The sequence below is a fragment of the Diadema antillarum genome, unplaced genomic scaffold (genome assembly GCF_040938485.1).
Source record: "Diadema antillarum isolate AM-2024a unplaced genomic scaffold, OU_Dant_1.0 scf00000067, whole genome shotgun sequence".
Classification (NCBI taxonomy): Eukaryota; Metazoa; Echinodermata; class Echinoidea; order Diadematoida; family Diadematidae; genus Diadema; species Diadema antillarum.
The window spans coordinates 1,410,001-1,427,950 of NW_027270956.1; the positions used below are offsets into that span (position 1 = coordinate 1,410,001).

At 36.5% G+C, this 17,950-nt stretch overlaps 1 long non-coding RNA gene across 1 annotated transcript in view; it reads left to right on the plus strand.

Annotated features, from left to right (window-relative positions):
- Positions 1-3,300: 3,300 nt before the first annotated feature.
- Positions 3,301-17,950, plus strand: part of LOC139716579 (uncharacterized) — a 59,331-nt gene continuing 44,681 nt past the window's right edge. Inside the window, exon 1 of the long non-coding RNA XR_011709914.1 lies at positions 3,301-3,458. This is a non-coding gene — a long non-coding RNA (uncharacterized lncRNA). The remainder of the gene's footprint in view (positions 3,459-17,950) is intronic.

Consider the following 17,950-nt stretch of genomic DNA (forward strand, 5'->3'; position numbering starts at 1 on the left):
ACTTTTATCTGGTTCAGAATCCGCCTTTAAAGGACAAGTCCACTTTCATAGACATGTGGATTGAGTGAATGCAACAATATTAGTAGAACACATCAGTGAAAGTTTGGGGAAAATCAGACAATCCGTTCAAAGTTTATGAATTTTTAAAGTATCTGCATAGTCACTGATGGATGAAAAGACTTCTACAGTGTATGATGTCATATGCGTACAACGATATAAAGAAAATAAAAAGAGAATTTCACAAAACTTTACTTTTTGAGTAAAGTGCACATTATTTTCTTCGACTTGTTACGGACATATGTTAAGGGTAATATTATTCCCCCTGCCTTCTGAAAGAGAGAAGTCAAGTGTTCTTTTGTTATGCGAGAAAAGTGAAAATATGTTGAATTTTCTTTATTCTTTCTTTACATCGTTGTACTCATGTGACATCACTAGCTATAGTAGTCTTCTCATCCAGCCTTGACTGAGCAGAAACTTCAAAAATTCATAGCTTTTGAACGGATTGTCCAATTTTCCTCAAACTCTCACCGATGTGTTCTACTAATATTGCTGCATTCATTCAACCCACAAGTCTATGAAGGTGAACTTGCCCTTTAAAGTTTGCGTGTCCCTTTTGCAAGCCTGAAAATCAGATTCCGTTCATACAAAAAGCTATATACTGTAGAGGTAGGTAATCAGACCTTTCCTCAGAACGACTTACTATTTGCAGAAGAAACAAAAACCCAACAATAGTGCTTTAAAATTGTTCTAAAATGTAAGTTAGGGATAGAAACAACCACTGTAAAAATTTGAATACGTATAATCGATGTTAAGTACTGTTAAATACACAAAATGTGAACAATAGTTATAATTAAAATGTTTCCAGACTAAACCGTCTACAATTATGGCTTATTGAGAAAAATACTGATATCTCCTTAATATTCTAGGTTTTATTGCGAAAATCTTATATGGCAGGATATTTTGTGATACAACTGACCTACACATATGCATAATATGTGATATATTGAAAATTAAAAAAAAAAATCACTACTTGCAAAGGTCGACAGGACCTTTAAGACTAGAATCCTTTTCATGTCGGAGGGGGGAACTAATCGATTTCCATACAGTGAATTTATTCGGACCCCGAAAACAAATCCAAATGTTATTCTCGGTACAAAAGGGGAGCTTATTTTCGAGTGAATATATGGGGTTATTTGTTCAATTTGTTTTCTGTTCAAAAACGTCGAGATGTATTCCCGTAAGATTTTATACATGATGTTTGAAGACATTATTTTTCAACCATGCAAAATTTTGTGTCGTTTGCAAAAAAATGGATATAACATGAACTTTAAGCTTGGGGTATTTGTAAAATTGGTAAAATCCGCAAATTATTGGATCAGTCTTCCACTGAACGTCTTATTCATGTATTTGTATATTATTCTCATCTTGATTACTGTAATTCTGTTCTTGTTGGCCTCCCTGTTTTTATACTACAAAGAATTCAAAATATCGTAAACAGCTGCTAGGTTTGTGACCCTTGCAAAAAGATCTGACCACATTACTCCAGTTCTCCAATCCCTCCACTTGCGCCCCGTACATCAATGTATCACCTTTAAAATCCTTCTCATTGTTTATAAGATATGTAATTAATCTTGCTCCATCTTATCTCAAAGACTCGATTTCTCTCCGCTCCTCCACTTCAACCTGTTCTTTCCGTTCTTCCTCCACTCTGCAACTATCACGTGGTCCCCGCATCTGTACTCATAATGCCGACAGGGCTTTTTCTGCTATTTCTCCATCTCTTTGGAACAAACTCCCTCTTTTTATCCGAAATGCTGAAAGTGTTGATAAGTTCAAATCATTGCTGAAAACTATTCATTTACTCACCGTTTTTGTTATATTAATGGTGTATTTTAATTTGGTATTGTCTTTTTATGTATCAATGCGCTTAGAAACGCCAGTTTTAAGCGCTACATAAGTGTTATTTATTATTATGGTTATTATGATGATGATGATGATGATGATGATGATTATTATTGTTATTATCATTATTGTTATAACTATTATTATATTATCATTATTGTTATTACTGTTATTCTTATTATTATAATTATTATCATTCTTCTTCTTCTTCTTCTTCTTCTTATTATTATTATTATTATTATTATTATTATTATTATTATTATTATCATCATCATCATCATTATTAAGCTTCAGAGATTCGCTAATACAATACCTTGCAATCTTGAGCGTGTAAGCAAGAAAAGTGCTTATAGCTATAAGGCCATCATCCATTCAATGAGTTTTGACTGATGGGGCATGTATAGACTCATCAAACTTTCGATATTGCGGCTAATGAAAGTGTAACCCCCCCCCCCCCGCCATATCATTTGCCTTTGTAAAATATACACACTAGTTAATCAGATGAAGGAAATGAAATGAAATGAATAGAATAGAATAGAATAGTTTAATGACTCCATCAAAATGTGACCTGGGATAATAAAGATGAACCAAGTTGAAATGTCAAAGCTTGTCATATAAAACATAAAGCCTGTACACACCAGAAATTTCATTCACTGACACTATCATCACTTCCCACTCCTCTCTTCTTGTTTTTTTTTTCTTGTCTTTTTTTTTATTGTGTGTCACAATTTACCATGTTATTTCAAATGCAAGTGGATTTGTTTCTGGGTTAGTTTTTGGGAAACGATTTTCAATATACGCCCTATAATTATACATTTCGATCTATACGAGTGTTGAGTATTGCTTCGATTTATGCATGTATTAGTTTCCATACTGTAGGGTCTACGTGTATAAGGCCTATTTCTTTCGTTGTTATCCATATTGCACTGTATTATTGTTTTCTCCCTTTCGAAGATGAATTAAATCGTTTGTAAATCTTTGAAAATAAGATGGGGAGTCGTCCAGTCTTACAACAGATCTATAGGCCTACTTATACAGTGGCGGATCCAGAGGGGGGCGCACCCCCTCTTTTGTCATAACAAAATAAAAGAAACAAAAAGAAAACAAAGGGGGCGCATGCGGCCCCCCCACCCCTTTAATTTTGTGAAGGCGCGAGCTCCCCTTTACGGCATTCCTGGATCCGCCCCTGGATACAAGTGTGATATATAGGCCTAAAATCTGTCCCAATAAAGAGGTTACTCGTACTCCGATCGAGTCCCGATTAAACGGTGGCGGCCAAAAGCATTGCATGCCTACTACCAGCAGCTGTCGGCAGTTGATCGTAGAAGATGCATGCATGATATCCGCTTGTCGCGTGGGTGGCACGTATACGACCATTCATTACAGCGTGCCGCCGGTTGTAATACGCTACCGTCTTTGTGAAGCGCTTGGCGAATGGAGCATTCATTCACGAACCGCTCGCTTCTAGCTAGCAGTATATTTCGTCTTTTCATTGAAGATTAGAAAAGGATTTGGAACAGGTCGTTTCCGTTTGTAAGTCCGGCCGAAATAGCCAGGTAAGCGTACAATCGGAAAGCAGTCATCTTCCACGTCGGGCATTTAACTGTGCGGTAATTCGTAAACAGGTGTTTGGTGTTTGTGTGGGTGGTTTGTTGTGAACGACCGTCAATATCAATGATTGTGTGTATGGCTTCGATAAGCTTAGCGCTGTCTGACAGAAATGGTTGTAATATCTGCACGTACGTATCCATGTAACCGTGTGTCTTGTCCCCATCATCATGGTTGCCGCGGGGGAAAATAATTTGCCAGTTTCCAGATATCATTATGTTTTAATAAATAACAGCTTAAATTTGTTGTATCTGCGGATGTTTTCTTCATATATGGGAAATTGATTACCGGTATCATTCACAACCTTCGGGGAAAACGAAGTGGTCACTAGGGCAGATCACAGGTGTGTAACCGGTTTCGTGACAGTAGGAAACAGCTTCCGCTGTTTTTTTTTTTTTTTTTTTGTATATTTTTTTATTATAGTATAAAGGTCTGGCGATGCTTTGACGACCGTCTAGCTGAACTGATCATGTTTTGTTTTTGGTTTTGTTTAGTTTTTGTCAATGTTGTTGTTGTTGTTGTTGTTGATACTTTTACCCCAAAGTAACACCTCTATCCACTATAGATGAAATTGATGATTAAGGCCGAAATGCATTGTTCATGTTTGTAATTATAATGTCAAAACTTAGGGATTATAAAAGCAATCTTTAAACTTACCAAGATATATAGTTATAGAAATCTAATTAAAGTCTTCAACTTTTGTTTGTTTTTCTTGTTTTTGGTCTCTCTCTTCTTTTTTTTTTTTATGAGGATTTCCACATAAGCCTATTTTATTCTATTTTTTTTGTGTGAAAATGTTTATAAAAATAAATGCATTATAACCCCAGTCTTTGAACAAAGAGTTATAAAAATGCTCAGTGTGATTTATAAACATGTCTGTTAGATTTTGACAGCGGGGCAGTTGAGCAGCACTGACTGTTGTAATTTAGTGGACCGGATACAATGATGAACAGAGGACACAGTTGCTTAACGATAAAATAAACAACTTTAGTCCACTATCACCAACTAGCGTCATGGTAATGACTGCTGCTCTGACCGTATTCAACATAACTCAATAATAGAATACATGGCATATGAATACACTTGTGATAAATGTAGTGCACGCTCATAATACAACACTGACTGATGATCCCATTGATAGTAGAACCTCTGATTGAGTTTATAATTAGTCTATGATTGTAAATAGTGTAGTGTATACATGTGTGACCTCCATGTCCCATCCCTCCCCTCCCCCACCCCCATTCTTCCCTTCAGATCCCTTCTCCTCAATCCCCTCTGTAGGCCCTACAGTGTGTAGGCTCTGTTATGACTTCAGATTGTACATCTTAATGAGCTTCTTTTGAGCAGTGCATTATACACTACCATAAAACATGTAATATGATGGCCATATATATAGGCCTAGTTGATACTTTCCTTGATATGTACAGTTTTTAAGGAATTCAGCAGCTAAATTTGCTTGAATATGTGTGAAAAAATAAAGACAAATTACATACAAAGGACCAGTAAAATACAGTTGTATGAAGAACATGATGTCATACCACTTATTATAGAGATGTCATACAGCTAACCCTTGTGATATGCCCTCACAACAGGTGAATTTGCCTTAGGATTAGACATATCAAATTGGAGTGATTTTGCTTTCCAGTCACGTAAGACATGGCAGTGAAAACACTCTACTATATGAATGATGCAAAGTTACAAATTTGGCAAGTTTTTGCCATCATTTTGTGCATGCACACACAATTTTGGGGCTCAGATATTCCTGGGACCCGTTTTATCAAAAGATAAAATCGATTTTAAATTTCCTTACCACACAGGCTGCCATAGATTTACAGTTGAAATCAACTATTCATAAAACAGGGCCCTGTTCTGTGAGATCATGAATATTCATATTGTACAATGTTCACGTATTGGGGGTACTGCACATATGGAACAGAAAATAAACCAACATCCCTGAAATGGCCCCTTTTACTGTGGACATGTAGGCCGACTCAAATTATGCATAGAGTATGCCACAAGACAATTGCTGCAGTTAATAGTGAGATTGCATGAAGGCAAGTGCTCTTTTACCTTAACCTGTTTTCTACGGGAACCTGGTACATATGAGGTTCCCAAAATGTTGACAAGAGTGTCGACTGCATTCGTACAGGTGTAGCCCAAATTCATTATATGATGACCAAAAAAAAAAAAAGAAAAAAGAAAAAAAAATGGTATCGATCAAAAACTTATCAAGAGTTTCATCTCTCCGTATCTGTTCTCTTTCTATATAAGATATATCAAAACTGCCTGGCTGCATTTTCATCTAATATACCCTTTTCCAAGGCAGTACTGGGCTTGTTTTGCTATAAAACTCGTATGAAGACATACATGTATGCAGCCATCAAAGCTGAGCTCACTAGATTCTGGCTTTCACTAATCCCATTCGAGTTCCTGCCCTTGTTGTGACAAAAAAAATAATGATCCCTCAGTGCACTCTCTGTTCATACTTTATGTCTGCCAATATTGAAATTGCATTGTTTGAAGGCACGTATGCAGTTGACTATGGAATGATACATGTCAAGACCACTTGACATCGTTTGCACGTGGGTGCATTCCCAACCTGTCCTTCCTCTGTCGATGATTCAAAAAAAAAAAAAAATCTTGTGTAGGGGGCATTGAAGGCTCTTGGAGAATTGGGGAGGAACGGGTTAAATTCTGGCCTGTGAGTTTCAGTAGTCCCAAGGCCAGTGGGCAAGTCGCTTTGTTGTACACTGTACTTTGCCATCCATCCCAGTCTATTTATCCTAGAAATAGTCATAAGTACTATACAGTACCACATCACGTAGTGCTGTGAAAGCCTTTTTGAACGTGCATGTACACATACAAATGAGGAGGTGACAGACATTATTCATAACTGTACACTATGTCTTGTTTTATGATTTGACACTGAGGCTCTTGTATGAAGTGCAGTAATGTGTGTCCATTGCCATAATTTTGCATGAACATTGTTAAAATTGTGGCCTATCAGTGACTCCGGATAATGTGAGAATTAAACCCTCATGAAAATATTTAAAGAGCTTTTACAGTGTATGGTCTGCAAACCTATCAACACCCAAAACACACCACGTCATCCGGGTGAAAACTTCTACAGCCAGTGAATATGAGATGATGGATTTAATTCAACCAGATGAAAGCATCAGAGTTTATAGCTGATGCAATATGACATACCGTAGTCATTTTAGTTGACATTTGCTTGGTCGGGAACCGTGAACTTTGGCGGCCGCCCTGGAAGTAAACATGCCCTTTTTGCACACTCAAGATATGATCCAACAAACACTACAACGTGCTGGTAGCATATGTCGTGTGCTAGGCGATAATGAATTGCCCAGCCTAGTCGGAACTATTTTGTGTTTGCACAGCATCAAGTGTTGTTTCCCTCTCAAATTTGAGCTCCATAATACCAATTTGTAATATGTGACCGTGCACCTCAAAACGAACATAAAGTCGCACACACTGATTTTGCATGAGGACTGAAAATAAGTGAAATGGGTCAACCTAGCCGAACTTGACTTTTTCATATTTTCTGAAAGAGCGGATCTTCTTTTACATTATGCTAAAATTTGGTATCATAAAACAGGCAGGAAAGTGTGTTTTTTAGCAGTTTATCTCGAACATTTTTGGTAGAATAGTGTAATTAGGTGTGTCTTTAGAATCCCTTTTTCATTTCTGAAAAACCTTGTCCACATTCTTCACTTTCAACTCTAATAACTTTTGAAAGGATAGTGCTACTGCTTTGAAAGTTGGCATTAATTATGGACAGAACGTGTTAATGAGGCTTGTTTAATTTCAGTTTAATTTGATAATCCCTTCATTATTGTTACTCTGGTGGTTTACTTCCTGTTTTTTGTCCCATTCATCGCACAGCCAGCATGGTTTGGTAAAGATTAAGCGCTTGAATAGACACTGTACTTCAGAGCCTCTTTTCTCACTTCACACTTTTCCTGAGTTTGTGCTTTCTTTCCAATATTAAGATAGGTTAGGAGAGTCCATTTGATTTGAGTTATACATCATTTTAAAGCTGAAAGTCTGCTCTTTCATAATGTGGTCTTAACTAAAAATTAATCCCTGGCGACTTTTTGTTTGTTTTGAGGTGCAGAGTCACATATATTGATTGTGACTGTGAGGGGTATTATTCCTGTAACCCATTGAGGACGGGCTGATTTTGCTATTAAACATTCATTTCACAGACACCTGCCCGAGTGTACTCATGACTAGTTTTCAACAGGTTAAAATTGGAAGGTGTGTGGAACTTTTGTTCTTTTTTAAAACAACAGTGGAAAGGGAGAACTTCTGTAATAAATTATATAGTTTTAGCCTATCGGATCCAAAGCAGTTTTAAGTTGAGCCAAAAAAAAAAAAAAAAGAAGAAGAAGAAAAGAAGAGTAGATGATGTGACAATTCATTGAAAAACATTCAGTTTGTTGTTTTTAATACAGAACAGATCAAAGACCAGATACTTGTGTCAATATGATTTAGTTGATTATTATATCAGCATTTTGTTTTCTTTGTTGTATGCTGTAATTTGAAAAATATTGACAATTTCAGATGTATTCTATGTTGAAATTAAGTAAGCAGGTAAGGTGAAAAAGATATTTTATCTGTAATTAGTGCGCAACACCAGGAGTTCTTAAAGGGATTGTATAGTTTTGGTTGAGACTTAACTTCAGGTTTTTATAATTTTTTGGTGAGATAGTGAGAAACCTCTTATGAAATATGAAAAGAGCATGTAATTCCATGAGGATTTCAACATTTATTTGATGAAAATTGGTTTTGAAATGGCTGAGATATCCAAAACAGAGTGATCCCAATAAAGTGTGGGACCCACCTTTTATTACAATCATTTTGTTTTACTTTGTTTTTGGATGTTTCAGCTACATAACAGTTGTATTCCAAACCTAACTTTCATCGAATGAACTTTGAATTCCTCTTAAAATGGTATGCTCTGTACTATGGAAGTGTACATGTTTTCTTGGTATCTCGCAAAAAAGTTAAAGCCCAATTTTCATCTCCACCAATACTGTACCATCCCTTTAACCCATTGAGGACAGGCTGATTTTGCTACAACACGCATTTCTTATAGACACGTGCCCGAATATACTTGGGACTAGTCTTCATCAGATTAAGAAATGCTTTACAATGTCTGAACATATGTGTTAATTATAGTGTTAAAAGAATTTGTATGTCATGGAGTTTAAGCAAATTTTATAGGCCCCTAGTATCTACTCGTAGTTTTCTGTTGAGAGAGTTGTAATTAAGGACCTTAATTTAAAGCTTTAAGAACTGGGGATAATTTTAGTTGTAGATGTTGCTGTTGCCATGGTTTTCACAGTATACTGTATGCTAGTCAGAGTCATAGAGCCGGAGTGATATTACGCAGTGCCACTGACCATCAAAAACGTGCGACTACTCTGACTGTTCTAGTTATGGCATTGTTTGCAGTAGCGAGGGGGGTATAATGACTAATTACTGCTGGCAGTGGCCAAGGCAGTGTGTACACAGAGTGAATTAACTTCACCCATTAGGAGACCTGTATAATTGACAAAAGGGATCAACAAATAATATCTCTGGCATGGCTGCATGCCACAGTTGAAATGAACACTCACAATTGAAGGCCCATAACTGTGGCAAAAACTCAATTAAAAAAGATGACCTGTATTTGTATGAGATTACTTTTCAATCCAAGTCTCCTGGTAGAAAATGAAACAAAACACATTTAAAGCAACAGGCACTCTTGTACACTGTATACACACACAAAGAAAACATTACATGATTCACGATGTACACCTGTATCTCTGGTCCATGATATAAATACTGTAAAACGTGATATATTCGTGGCATAAAATTTTCGCGAATTTGAGCCAACAGCCTTTTTCATGGCATGCAATTTCCCTCTAACATTCAATGCATACAGTGTGGTCCAAAAACTTTCGCATGCATTTTAATATCTTGAATCTTGGCTCTCATGAAATTCGCCAAATTATAAAATGCATGCGAACCTTCCTTGTTTTATAGTATTGTATACGCTGTTATTTTCACATACATACGCAAATGAGGAGGTGATGGACATTTTCGCAAGATGTTGTTTTCGCAAATTGACACGGAGGCCTTCAGAAGTGCACTATGACCTTAGCGCATGGTGACATTTTCGCATGTTGTTAAATTCACGGTCCAACTGTGATTCGCGAAATTCGTGAAAATTAAACCCTCGTGAAAATAACAGCTTAAACAGTACTTTGCTGATGTGTACTATGTTCAATCAAAGAATCACTCTCTTGAGGTATCTTTACATTTATAAAAAGGATAGACCTATGATATTCAATCAGTATTCTCTATCTTTTAACTCAGGATCATAATTTTTACCTGTTATTTTCAAATGTCACCAATTTGCAGACATGCAGCTTTATAATCGTTTGTAAGCTGAATGTAATGGATCGTGTGAGTCTTTGGATCTCATCTGCAAGTGCAGTGTACCAATGCAATTTGCACAATGTATACAGTACCTTTCACTCATCCTTATGACTTATAGGTGTTTTTGTTTTGTTTTGGTTTATGTGGTGTACATGTGAGACATTATGTCACTACTATGGCAAGTTGAGGTGCCCAGAAACCCACACATACATTGTATACAGGAACAAAATTGAAAAGAAAACCCCCAAAACATACAAACAAAGAAAACAACAAGGAAACATGTCCACATGCTTGCAGGTGTTGAGGTAGAATGTGTCACTTGCCTCCAAACGTGATTTTCATCTGCAGACACACTCGTACATTTCTCTGGAATGAGATGAACAGTGCTGCATTGGAGAGGCTACAAGTCCTGGATAAAGGAATTTTTTGTTTTTATCATTATTGTCATAATAATTATTATGATTATTATTGTTACTATTATTGCTGTTATTATTATAATTACCATTTGCTGTACAGTATTTCATTCTAAATTTGTTATTTTCTCTACATGTATGTATGAGTATAACACCATCTTCAGTGTCATGCAGTACAGATTCTGTACATTGGCAAAAGATTTGGAAGAGTTAAATGCAAAAAAGCAGTGCACGTTTGGGTGGGTTATTGTTCTGGGAAGTTAACCCAGCAATCTTGAAGCTGGAATGTCAGAGACACCTAGTTTTAATTTGTTTCCAAGGCAAATGCTTGTAATTACTGTAAAACGAGGAATTTTCGCGTGCATTTTAATTTCGCGAATTTCGCGAGCGCCAAAATTCACGAAATTAAAATGCTCGCGAAAGTTTTTGTCTACACTAAATGCATTGAATACCAGTGGCAATTCGCGAAAATTTCATGCCATGAAAAGGGCTGTCAGCTCCAATTCGCGAAAATTTCATGCCGCGAATATATCATGTTTTACAGTATGCAGATCTGCAGGTAGTGTAATCAGAATTGTCTACCATGACCTTTTGATCCAATCAAAAGTGGCGCAGGATAGAAATGCACCTCCAAAAGTTGCAGGATTTGTATTATAACCATGTGAAGGCAGAAGGAACAAAAACAGAAGAAAAAAACCCCATCATAAATGACAAGTTGCAAGGTGCTGAATTGATCTGGATTGGTTATTGGTTATATGGGTACTAGTGGTACACATTTTTTGCCTGAAAATAGGTACTACTACTAGTGATACACAATTTTTTTTTTTGCCTGAAAATTGTCAGACTGACTCTATACCATGCTTGACATGAACACCTGCAGACAGAATCCGGAAATGACTTCTGGTGACCTTTTCATCCAAGTAATAATGGATCTGCTTGAGAATGTCATCCAAATTGAATAGGATGTATCTCAACAAGCAATTGTTTTCAACTCTTTGTCTGTCGCGGGTGTTTGCATACCCAACTCTGTTGACGGCTTGTGAACTTTGCATATTTTGCTTGACCGCGGAAACCTATTTCTTTTAGAATACTGGCCATTTACCCCCCACCTCCCCCCCCCCCCAAAAAAAAGAATAGTCATTGCTTTAATATCATGATAATATTTACATCACAGCAAAGCTTTCAATTTTCTCCACAATTTTGCTACACAGACTGCATACTCTAGTATTTGTAAACACTGGTTAAAAAAAGTTAGATGGCTTTGAAAGGCAGAATGTTTTATCAGTACAAAAGCGCTCATCATTGAAGCCTCCAAATAATGTGGCACACAGGGAGTTTACACAATGATACACACAGAATTAAAGTTCCTGCACACAATATTGGCAATAAGAAGAGAACAAGAAAAACAAAGTGAAAACATCAAATACCGTCCTTACCTGTAAGACAAGGCAACAATGGTATTGTTTTTTTGTTTTGTTTTGTTTTCTTTTCTTTTCACTGCACATATTTTGTCTCTTAAAACTACACATTGTACTGTTTGTATACCAGGGAAGCTTTCTAGGTTTATTGAACAATGCTCTTGGAAAGGATTGTTTAATAAAGACCAAAAAATCAAACAAAAACAAAACGAAATAATCAGGCAACTAAGGTTTTAAGTTGAGTGCTATAATATTTAGAATCACTACAATCTACTTTCTGATCCACCAACATTTCAAATTCAAAAATTTCAGTGGAGCGAATGGACCTCCCCCTACATGTGATGTTTGCAATGTGAATATACAGTACGAGCAGGTTTTTGGCTTGTACATTATGATTACCGGTATTTGATCATTAAAACTTATGCTTTCTGGTATACGTGATAATGTGATGAAGGTCAGAGTATGGGAGACAATCAGAGGAGCATAAATGGGTTAATTACGTGGTACGTGGGAGTATGTGTAAGGACATGGTGACATTATGCACAGTAATACATAAATCTGTAGGCTTGTATGTTGCAGTATTTTTGTTCTTTTTCCTTCATCCTGGGGCCTATATGGAGAGTAGGCCGGGTCCCAGGGGAGTCAAATCTATGTCACACCACGAAACTCTCAAAAAGGTTAATTTTTATGGCCTAATCAGGCAACTATGATGTTTTAAATGGAGTGCTGTGCTTCCTACTATGTGGAACCACTACATCTATTTTCTGGGCCACCAAAATTTCAAATTCAAAAATTTAGTGGCTGGAATTGGCCTCCCAAGAAAGAAATTAAGTGTTGAGCCCTGCATGTGATATTTGCAATGCGAATAAAGTTCTGTATAACAGTTTTTGGCATAATATGATTATGTGATCATGCTTTCTGGTACATGATAATGTGATCAAGGTCAGAGTGTGAGTGACAATCGTAGGAGGATAAATGGGTTAAGTACGTGGTACGTGGGAGTATGCGTAAGGACATGGTGACATTATGCACCCGTATACATAGATCTGTAGACTTGTATGTTGCAGTATTTTTTTTTGTTCTTTTTCCTTTATCTTGGGGGGCTGATATGGAGAGTGGACGGGGCCCCAGGGGAGTGTGAAGCACATGTGTCTGTGTGTATGGGTGATTGGTGGATGGGGGAAGGGGAGGAGGGGGAGGGTATAGCATAGCAAAGGACTTGATAGGAGGGTCTGAACTGATGAGCAAAAGATGGAACGAGTTTCCCCTCGGGCAGTCAAGCTGACCCGCCGTATCGCACACGTCTCCACGCCAGTTGTCACGGTTACCCACTGTCTCTGTTTTTTTTATAGATTTCACACATGGAAACATCATATTCTTACAGCCTGTGGGTTATATTATAAGTGCTTATAATAAGCTGGCTAATATTTGAGGTATTTTTTTTTATAGCATGACTTCAAAAAACAAATCTTCTTTCATTTGGTAAAGTAACCATTACATCTATCCTTTGGGAAATACTCAGCTGTTTAATCCTTTAATCCATCTTGGGTAATTTTACTGCAAAAATTATCATCTTGTCACCAAAATCTCTGAATTTTCCGCATTTTGTGTTTTGTTCATTCACCTGGTCGTACTCCCTAGATGCTCATTACAAATCTCAAGGGATACAGAGACCAGGCATTATCCTCAATTGCTCCTTGCCATGGAACTCCTTCCAGTCATTTCTTTGTTCAAATGACAATCTGGAGCACTTTGAACACAGCTTCACTCTATTATAGACTCACATTTTTTTTTTCCTTTTGGCCAGTCAATCAATTACTATAAGTCTCTTTGAAAAGTCTGCACCTTTGAATGTTTTATTTTTGATGAACAGATATCCATTGTGTATGGCGCCCAGACAAATGCAGTGATTCATCATTTTTGGGAAAGGATTCTAAAGGTAGAACCAATTTTATGCACAAAATTTGCATATAAGATATAAAATCAGAAGGAAGTTTACAAAGATTTTTCCTATCTAAAGAAAAGCAGGAACCCTAATCTTGGGAAATATTTTTCCAATTCAAGGATCAGGTAATATTAGATTTCTTCGATTTAGAGGCTCTTGAATATGTTCAAACAAATATTTCAGCAACAAAAGGCTATTTAAGAACAAGTTCACCTTCACAGACATGTGGATTGAGTGAATGCAGCAATATTAGTAGAACACATCAGTGAGAGTTCGAGGAATATCAGTCAATCCGTTCAAAAGTTATGAATTTTTGAAGGTTTTGGTCAGTCACGGCTGGATGAGAAGACTACTATAGCTTGTGATGTCACATGTGTACAATGATATAAAGAAAGTATAAAGAAGATTCAACATATTTTCACTCTTCTCACATAACAAAAGAACACTAGACTTCTCTCTTTCAGAAGGCAAGGGGAATAATATTACCCTTAACATACCTTAGTAACAAGTTGAAGAAATGTGCACTTTATACAAAAAGTAAAGTTTTGTGAAATTCTCTTTTTATTTTCCGTATATCGTGGTATGCATATGTGACATCATACAATGTAGTAGTCTTCCCATCCAGCAGTGACTGCACAGATATTTAAAAAATTCAAAACTTTTGAATGGATCGTCCAATTTCCCCCAAACTTTCACTGATGTGTTCTACTAATATTGTTGCATTCACTCAATCCACACGTATATGAAGGTGAACTTGTCCTTTAAAAAAGTTGTGATAGAGCATTTGTACTCTTCTGTGTAAAGCTAGAGTCAACCCTTGGAGACTATCCTCGAGTATACTCAGGCAGGTGTCTATAAATGGGAAATGCATGTTATTGCATAATCAGCTCATCCTTAATTGATTAACAATGAAAAAAGGAAAAATTATTATTACAAAGGGATACAATACCAAACCATAGAAATGTGGTTACGATGACTTGATGGGTGAAGCAAAGATGTCAACTGTTCTTCTTTTTCTTCTTCTGTTTTGGACTATTTTGTGCTCTTTTTACCAAAAATACTTGCACCTAGGTTTCATGAAAATACTATTATTCCCCCAAATTTGATATTACACATGGGTAGTGCAGAAAAGATAGAAAAGAAATGCGTTTTTTTAAAAACCAAAAATGATGTCTTTTCAGCCCTCAAAATGTTGCAATGTTGTTTCCAAGGAGGTTGGCATCCCCTGATGAAGCCTCATACCCTGTTTAAAGTACAATGTAGGTGCAAACACGTTCTCCATCCATCTCAAGAATGCCCAGGAGTTTTTCAAGTATCATACCGGAGAGGCTGTCACTAAAGATGTGCAGTTTGTCACATTGAGAAGATGAAGAAGATTGCAGCATGCTTACATCAGCCGGAAATGTCATGCCAGTAATGCTGCTCATTTTTATGACTTTATTTTTCTTTTGTTTTGTATTTGTCATACTACCTTTAAGTCCTGTACTAAAAGTCAACATGCACAGACTTCAGATTCAAGAGCAAACTATGTTCTTATGCATCAATTTGGTGTAGGCTGTCGTTTAGTGGGCCAACCGTATTTCGTTTTTTCTGGGTCAATCTCCCATGATGATCGGCAAATGAGGCAGCAACTCACCTTTGACCTTTCCGCTGATGGAGGCTTCCAGTGCCGTGCCGGGTCGTGCGTGTTTGTAGTCTCCCCCGAGCTATTTGTCATTTCTGCTTGGGCTGTCACATGACGGCTCGGACTAGTCATGCATTCAACTCCGTAACCCTCCGGTATAAATTACTACCTTTTCAAGCCACTAGTGCATGGTTACTTTGTGGTGTTGATGTTTTGTTTTATTTGTGTGTGTGTGTGTGTGTGTGTGTGTGTGTGTGTGTGTGTGTATTTTATTATTATTGCGCTAGCCCAGAAGTGCATGGACCATCATTACTTTTCTCGAGCGGTTGGCGCTGTGATATCATGTTTCCGAATGTTATCGTAAATGTTCACCGACATAATCCAAAGATGGATTCTTTTAATTGATGCGATATGACTTTGAAGGTGTTGTGTTGTTTTGTTTTTGTTTTTGTTCTTGTTCCTTATTTTCGCTGTTGTCATTTTGTCTTGATCTCTAGATGTTCACACACAGCTGTTTTGGATTAATTTATTTTTCATGTGGCTGGATATTTTGGAAATTATTTTTTGAAAAGATGTTACCTGGAGAGAACACATAGACATTACATATGTTGAAAGTAATAGCTCAAATGCAGTCAAACCTGTCTTAACGACCACCTGCCTATAGTGACCACCTGTCATATATGACCACTACTAAAATACAATTCCCTCTGAGAGAAAAAGCATGTTAAAGAACCTGTCTAGGCCTATAGCAGCCACCTGTCTGTAATGACCACTTTTTTGTCTCCCTTGGGTGGGCGCTATACATAGCTTTGACTGTACTTTACTGTACAAGTAGATGCACCATATTGGTTTTTCAGCCTGCCTATAAAAGTGGTAGTGGGAAATTTATTCATTACGTGAATTCTCGAGGCTCCTAAGTTGTTAAATAATTTTACATACAAAGACCCATATGGGCAATTCCACGGTAACTAGGACACAGGTGCCAAAAATTCAAAATGATATTTGTTTCAAACACCATACATTTTCAGACAGTACTTGAGTTGAAGTTTTAAGAATCATTATGTTTTTCAATAAAAGCGGCCATTTTGATTTTCAAAATGGCTGCCAAAATATACCTATAACTCAATGGTGAAAAGAGTGTATTGTCGCATAACTTACTCTCTGTATATCCACTTTATTAGTACTCTAAACAACAATCTTTCATATGTATGCAGTTACCAGAGAAGTCTTTTACCACACGATAGAAAAAAAAGCTGTATATGCACTCAAATTAGTACATTCCCAGTCCTACGGGATGATAAAGCTACCAAAGTTTGTAGGCCTAATCAGTGACATGATTGCATGTTAACCACATTTTCTATAAAAAAAAAAAAAAAAAAAAAAAAAAAAAAAAAAAAAAAAAAAAAAAAAAAAAACTTCTGCACAGCTGTATACCAACAGTATAACAATCTTCACCAATGTCTACTTTTGCTGGCATTTTTCTTTTTTTTCAGGAAGCTTAGTCAAGTTTCTACCTCAAGGCAAATGCACAAACAGATATTTCTTCTCTTGCACTTAAATGTGTGGTGTAGTTAACATGGCTCATCTTGTATTATATGGTACATAAGGCATGTACTCATTATTGTTTGAAACTTAACACTGATGTTCTCAAAGTGAGAGAGGATTATAGGGTTTGAAAAAAAATTGTTCATACAGTGTGTATTTGTTGATTACTTTATTCTATTCATGCAGGGACATTTTGTAATACAACACATGATAATTATGAACAGGAAGAGTTTTTTATATTGATTTTAGTATTCTTTCGTTGCAAAGTCCGATTTCTTGGTATCTCGAATGTATTTGCAAGCCGTGATATATCAGTGAAAAGGAAAAGAAAAACAGTTAAATTACTTCAAGCTAGGAATAAAACAATAATGCTCTTTTGACAAAAAAAGCATTTATTTTTCTTCTTCACAGAGAAATATTAAAAGTGTGACACTTTTCATTTAAATCAATTGATGGAGATCATCAGGAGTAAAATAAAGAAAAGAAGGAGAAATATATCACAATTGATTTCATACATATTTATGCATATTTATGAGTTGATACATGTTTTTTCCTCATGACCTAGAAGATATTTTGATATTTTTTTCAAGCACAAAAGTATCCATGTTTTGTGTAGTACTACAAGGTATTATGGGTGGAGCACTCTATGTAGATAAAAACTTTCCTGTTCATTAAAAAACAAACAAACAAACAAACAAACAAAAAAGCCCTTAGTCATGTCAATATATTTATACTTGGAACTGCTTAATCTATTAATGGCTCTGTGTAATCATAAATGTTGAATAAAAATTAAATCTTCAGACAAATGTCAAGAAATATCCTCTTGTACATTTACATTATTTTTACCCAACTGTGCTATGGCATGGGACGGGGGGGGGGGGGGGGGGGGGGGGGGGGGGGTGCCCCCTAAGGGCCCACCCAATATTATTTGTGTCTTTAGATTTTGATTTAATTTGTTGCTGTAGTTGCCTGGGATTGTCACTGGTACATTGCAGCAGTATAATAACCTGTTAAATAAATTAGTTCTCTGTAAACCCCACGGCAAAGT